Genomic DNA, 7,238 nt, shown 5'->3' on the forward strand with positions numbered 1-7,238 from the left:
TTTTTGCATTTAAGTTTCTGGCTTTTTATAGCTTCTTGAGCTAGATCACTGATTTTCAACCTTTCTCTTGTCCTAATATATGCAGTTAAAGGTAAAGATTTCTATCTAAGAACAGCTTTAGCTACATCAGACAAATTACGATATCGTATATTTTTGTTATCATCACTCAGCTCAAAATGTTTTAAAATTGCCATTGCATTTTCTTCTTTGAGCCATGGAGTATGTAGGCATGTATTGCTTTCTTTCCAAACATTCAGAGTTTTCTGGTAGTCTTTCTGAATACACAAAGATTGAGCATTTGTTATGGTTAGTCTATGTTAGTTTTTCTGTACTTTTAAGTCCTAGCCCTTACTCCTTTTGTGTGGTCCTTACAGCTAGGGTTTGTCACTTACTGCTAAGGGATAATGCTTCTGAAGTCTCAAATGACAGCTGATAATGTTTACCAAGTTTCCTGCAACTGGGAGAGACAGAACCATGCAGCTGCTGAATCTCTACAGATATTAGCCTTCCAGCAGCTCTTTCCTACAGAATTTTGGAACATCTTCCTGAGTATGTGCAATTTAGGAATTAGTCCATGATGTAATGAGAATTTACACATAGAAATTTCAGCTCCTTCTCTGTGGTTACCTCATCATCTGCATTTTGACCCTCAGGTTCTGTGGACTTTGGTAGCCCAAAACACTGATGAGTGTCTCCTCAGTCCAGTGCAACTGCCTCTTTCCGTTTGAAGGCTATTCCAAAATGCTGCAAAATAGAGCATGCCCTCAAGGCAAGCCCTCATGCAACTCATATCATGTGCTTCTCTTCTCTCAAGGATTGTAGCCCTTCAAGCCCTGCCTGCATTGATTGCTCATCAGTGCCTGTATAGTTCTTATCCATCATGAATCATTTTTCCTCCATAAAAAAAAAGAATATTTTGTCTATGAAGAAAAGAAGTAATAGAGACAAATGAGATTCAATTTGTTAGGTGAAAAGGAAGGGGCATTGATCACTCAACTGTGTAGTCAAGTTACTGAAGGAATAATCTAGTGGTTACACAGTAATATTAACTTTTAAATTTGACTACCAAAATTTCATGACAAAATGTTAATAATTAATTTTAAATTAAAATTTCAGATTTATTCTTTTATCTTGGAAGGATGAAAAATCTGTTTGGCTTTGACCGTGGTTCACAGAAATACTGATTTTAACACTCATCCATTCAGCAACTGGTCCAAAGTATGTATTGAGTATACTTCTAATTCTAACCTTATTCATCATTATAAGGGAGCATAGAATGATTTGGATTTGGTCACATCTTCCCATCTTACATGTTATTGCTGTTTTGAATTTTAGTAATATCTGGTTTTTATATCCTGAAATGCAGTCATTATTAAACAGTGTTGTTTTAGGCATGCATTCTTTATTTAGATTTTCTCATGTGTTAGGAATTTCCTTGCTCACTATAGTATTTTGCATCTCATTCCTTCATCAGTTCTAAATTCCTATTGATTAATTTACTCCTTACCTCTTTCATATCTATGGTTCAAACTGTATATTTGCACCTTTAGATTTTGATGAACATATTTTTCTTTTTTTTTAATAATTTTACTTATTTATTTTTTCCCCCAAAGCCCCAGTAGATAGTTGTATGTCATAGCTGCACATCCTTCTAGTTGCTGTATGTGGGACGCGGCCTCAGCATGGCCAGAGAAGCGGTGTGTCGGTGTGCGCCCGGGATCCGTACCCGGGCCGCCAGCAGTGAAGCGCGCTCACTTAACCCCTAGGCCACGGGGCGGCCCAACATATTTTTCAATTATTGTGGTTTTTTGTCTTTTAATTTTTTATTTTGAAATACTTTAATTTTGAAATAACTTCAGATTGACAGAAAAGTTACAAGAATACAGAGAATTCCTGGCTACCTTTCACCCTATTCCCCAAACGTTAGCATATTTAGCATATTACTGTATTTTCTTTTCCATTTCTCTCTCTCTCTGTCATATATATATGACAGAAGAGCATTTATATGTATATATACTTTTTTCCAAACTGTATGAGACTGAGTTTGAAAATACATACCCCTTTACCCTTAAATATTTCAGTATTTTCTTAAAACAAGGGAATTCTTTTATATAACCATAGAAAAATTAATACTGATAAAATCAGGAATTAACACTGATAAAATAATATTTAATCTACAAGCTTTATTCAGATTTCACCAGTTGTTCCAATAATATCCTCTATAGCAAAAGAAAATCCCAGGTCATGTGCTGCATTCAGTTGTGTTCTTTAGTCTGGAATGTTTAACCTTTCTTTGTGTTTCATAATAATGTAGTGCTATTTTTGAGGAGTACAAGTCAGTTACTTTGTAGAATGTCCTTTGAGTTTGTCTGATGTTTCCTCTGAATAGAGTCAGATTACACATTTTTGCCAGCAATACCACAAAAGTGACGTTGTACCCTCCTGAGTACATCACATCAGAAGTAATTCTGATTTGTCCCAAAACTGGATGAATCACTTGATTAAGGAGGTACCTAAACCCAATTTCTCCACTGTAGAGATGCTATTTTTCTCTTCATATTACTGAATACTACGTCATTGACTATTTCGTTGGTACATATTTGACTGGAAGAACAGAAAATGTCCACCGGCAGGTACTTTCTAAGAATCAAAATTTTCTCCCCTCCAGGAGGGTCGAACCCTGGTCTCCTGCTTGAGAGGCGGAGATACTCACTACTACACTAACAAGGAAACGGACAAGAATGCTGTTCTGAAGGAATCCTCATAAAGCTAGTCACTGTTGTCCTTATTCCTTCGCTCTGCAGGCTGTGCGTCCCCCTGTCAACCGTACATTACACGATTCAGCGTCCGAGCCCAACGGTCCACGTGTAGCCTTGAGTCCACACCAGTCCCTCGCTCACTTCCGGGAACAGGCAGCGCGGTGGGAAGGCCGGAGATGGCGCTATGTGAGAGCCTTAAAATAAAAGATAAAAAGGAAAAATAAAAAGTGTCCTCGCTACCTGCCTTGGTTGGTGCACTGGTTCCTCTCGACGCTCACGACTGCGATCTGAATCCTAGCGAACACAGAAGGGAGTCATTCAACCCTGAAACAGGCGTCCGTTGACTCCGCTGAGGCTTTAAGCAGCATTTCGAAGGCAGGAAATGCGGAGGCGAAGAAAAATAAGAGTGTAGGGGAACGTATGAATCAAAGTTTGCCTCCTGCGTGACACGCAGGAGCCACACCACGAGTTTTGCCCCGGAACTGAGAACAAGTCACAGAAAAGCGTGCCGTAGTCGGCAGGATTCGAACCTGCGCGGGGAGACCCCAATGGATTTCTAGTCCATCGCCTTAACCACTCGGCCACGACTACATGAACAATGTCCTCTTATGTCAATCCTTAACTAGAAATTCCACCAGTTGACCTACCACAAGAGCAAAAGAAAAAAAGAACGGTCAGGATAAAAATGGCCCCTGTCATAAGAAAACACTGCAAACTGGATAGAAACCCTCAGTTGAAGCGGACGTTTGGCTGGAGGTCACCTCTCTTGGGCAGCGCGAGAATTGAGAGCACTAGAGGGGGAATCCTCCTCACCGCGTCAGCAATAGCTTCTCCAGGAGACTTGGGCCTCTGTATTATCCTCAACTGGAACCAAACTGACTTCCCAGCGAAGTGGAATCAGACACTCATCCTAACTCTAGGCTTGATACGTGTAGCTTTTGTTTGGAACTTCCAGGCATTGAGGCTCCTTGATAAAGGCTAATGGCTTTCAGAGAGGGACTTAGTTCCGCTGATTGGTGTCCCAAGTGGAGGGCGAGGAAAACCTTCCTTGCGTCTCCTTGCTTTGGTGTTGGTAAGCGCCCAGGCCCACATCAATCCCAAGGGAGCATCAATCCTGTTGTGTTTGCACAGTGCTTTGCATTTCACAGCGCGCTTCCACGCTCCAGTCGGGTTAAGACCGAAATTTATATATGGTTTGTGAGTTCCTGCCCGCCCTGGAACCTGGCTATCTTCCAAAAGGTAGATCATAGTTTCATTTTTGGCCAAGGCAGGAGCTCATTTTCTCAAAATTTATCCAACTCTAGTATGTTTTCTTTCTGCCTTGTTATATTTGGATCTCAGAGGCTAAAGCTGCGGTCACATGTTTTCCTGAGCCGGTTCGGTGCATAGATTACTGCTACTGGCTTTTGTCTACTTCTTGGTATCATATAGTAATTTAAGAAAGAAGGAAAACGATAGCAAACGGAGAAGTCACGTCGCCTAAACAGAGAGATGAGGAAGAGGGATGAGAAGGGAGAGGGAGAAGGAGAGGGAGAGAAGAGAGTGATGGTAAGGAAGAAGGGAGAGAAACTTAAGAAATTCAATGGTTTTATGGGAAACAACCTCCTCTGAAGAGATAGGCATGAAGCAGTTTTGATATAAATTATGCTATAGAAGATTGTTGTCCATAATTTATACACATCACATCCTTTTATTTGGTGTACATATGATTTTTTTTTTTTTGCCAAAGTTATTTGGAACTCTGGCTTTGATTGAAGTTAGACACCGAAAAAATACCGAAAACTTCTTGTGCTTAAAAAAATGCAAATAGAAAGCAATTAGTGATGTATTTGAACTAAAATTATTAATCAACAGGTTGTTTGTTTTAGAGTAACAACGAACAAGGGCTGGACACAACTGCAACTTTGTTTTACTGGACTAAATTTTTTTTTTTTTTCAATGGCAGAATGAATCTTGGTAAAGGAAGAGAGTCCGGGCTGAGTTGCAAGAAATAAAAACTAGTTATTACTTTAGTCCTAAACTGGAAACAAACCAAATGTCCATCTACAGTGGAAAAGACAAAATGTGAGTGTTTTTTTCATACAATGGAATACCACAGCACAAAGAGAGTGAAGAAACACAAGTACACACAACCACATGGATGAAATCTCACAACCTAATATTGAGCGGGAAAAAGCCAGACACAAAGGAATACATACTATAGTGCATTCCAACTGTTGAAAGTTCAAAAACAGGTGAAACTAACCTACAATATTAGAAAACAGGATAGTAATTACCCTTGGGAAGTGGTGACCAGGAGTTTCCCATTACCCTTAGGAAGAGTTTCTGGGATTCTGGTAATGATTTTGGTTCTCAAATCGGATACTGGGTACATGGGTGTGCTTGCTTTGTGTAAATATATTGAGTAGTTCACTTTCATACGCTTTTTGGTGTATCTGTTAAACTTCGGTAAATATTTTTCTTTTAAAAAATCCTTCATTGGTAGGACGTAATACTTTTTCTGCCACTAAAATGTGCGTTATATATGAATATTTATTGATGACACACTAAGATATTCATTTTATATTTTTCAAGTAAAAACAAAAATCTGATTATTACTCACATCTTAGCCATTGTGCAAAAAGACACATTAGGCGCACATAGTACTAAGGCAGGATCGTATATTTGTCAACAAATCAACCTATGCATTTTATGTGAATTTCCATCCTTTTCTGTTCTCTATTTGGCACCCTGAGTTAATTAAATGAATTAATTCAAGTAAAGTGTTTAGAGCTTGGCACCAAGTAAAAACTCAAACTTTGGCTTTTATTCACTAAATTATACCTTCTATGCAGATAGTGTTTCTTATTGGTGCTTGGCATACAGTAGGTACTCAATTAATATTTTGCTTATACACTCAGGGAGTATCTATATGCTGCTTCATATGGTTGCTTACTTTATGTGTAGACCTACTCGCTAAAACTAGATAGACAAGTCACTGAGGACAGGAATTATATGTATATATATTTCTTTCTGCATGTATATATATCCCCTTCCTCAATATGTATTGAAAGCCTCATGTGTATAACATGTGGCTGAAAAATTTCCAAACCATCAAAAAAAATAGTTCCTTTTTGCTTAACAGTTCTTTCCTCAATTTGTCTCTTTCCTCACACATTTTACTATAAACCCAAGGAGAACCAGGCTACACCTTCCACACTTTGCTTGGAAATCTCCTCAGCTAAATGTTCAAGTTTATTGTTTACACGTTCTGTTTTCCACCCAACCGTAGAGCACAATTCAGCCATGTTTCTGCCACTTTATGACAAGAATCACTTTTCTTCCAGTTTCTAATTTCATGTCCCTCATTTCCTTCTAAGACCTTACCAGAAGCACCTTTAACAATCATATATTTTTAATTAATACACTTCATTATTTTTAACAGTTTTAGGTTTACAGAAAAATTGAGTAGAAAGTACGGGGTTCCCATATACCCTCACTCCCCCAACCCCAGTTTTCCATATTATTAACATCTTGCGTTAGTGTGGTACCTTTGTTACAATTGATGAGCTAATATTGATAAATTACTATTAACTAAAGACTATATATACATTAGAGGTTCACTCTGTGTGTTGTACATTCTATGGGTTTTGACAAATGTATAATGACATGTATCTGCCATTACAGTATCATACAGAATAGTTTCACTGCCCTAAAAATCCCCTGTGCTCCATCTATTCATTCCTCCTTCCCTCCCTCAACTCCTAGTAACCACTGATCTTTGCTGTCTCCATAGTTTTGCCTTTTCCAGAATGTTATATAGTTGGAATCATACAATAAGTAGCCTTTTCGCATTAACTTCTTTCACTCCGCAATATGCATTTAATGTTCCTCTATGTTTTTTGGTAACTTGATAGCTCATTTCTTTTCATTGCTGAATAATATTCCATTGTATGGATGTACCACAGTTTATTTATCCATTCATTTGTTGAAGGGCATCTTGATTGCTTCCAAGTCTTGGCGTTTCGGTTTTTGTGTGGATATAAGTTTTCAACTCATTTGCAGAAATATCAAGAAGTGCAGTTGCTGGATCATATCGTAAGAGTGTGTTTAGTTTTGTAAGAAACTGGCAAACTGTTTTCCAAAGTAGCTGTAGCATTTTTCACTTTCACAAACAATGAATAAGAGATTTATTCTTTTTTAAACTCAGGAAATTGTTCATCTCTTTACTAGGGAGTCTAGTGTTAGAGATTAAAAGTGAGAGCTTGGACCAAATTACTAAATTCAAGTCCTAGCTTCTCTATTTACTGGCTATGTGACCTTGGGCAAGTTACTCAAGTTACTTGTGCCTCAGTTTCCTTTGTTGTAAAGTAGAAATAATCACATGGAAATAACTTCAATAGGTTGTTTTAAGGATTAAATAATAGATATAAAGCACTTAGAACACATAGAAAGTGTTAAATGGTAGCTAATTTCATATGATCTCTCCTTCCTGATGAC

The 7,238-nt window shown here is 38.0% G+C and overlaps 1 non-coding gene across 1 annotated transcript; it reads right to left on the bottom strand.

Annotated features, from left to right (window-relative positions):
• Nucleotides 1–3,268: 3,268 nt before the first annotated feature.
• TRNAS-AGA (transfer RNA serine (anticodon AGA)) lies at nt 3,269–3,350 on the bottom strand. The gene has a single exon. It is a non-coding gene; the product is annotated as a tRNA-Ser (tRNA).
• Nucleotides 3,351–7,238: the final 3,888 nt, after the last annotated feature.

The sequence above is a fragment of the Diceros bicornis genome, chromosome 14 (genome assembly GCF_020826845.1).
Source record: "Diceros bicornis minor isolate mBicDic1 chromosome 14, mDicBic1.mat.cur, whole genome shotgun sequence".
Classification (NCBI taxonomy): domain Eukaryota; kingdom Metazoa; phylum Chordata; class Mammalia; order Perissodactyla; family Rhinocerotidae; genus Diceros; species Diceros bicornis.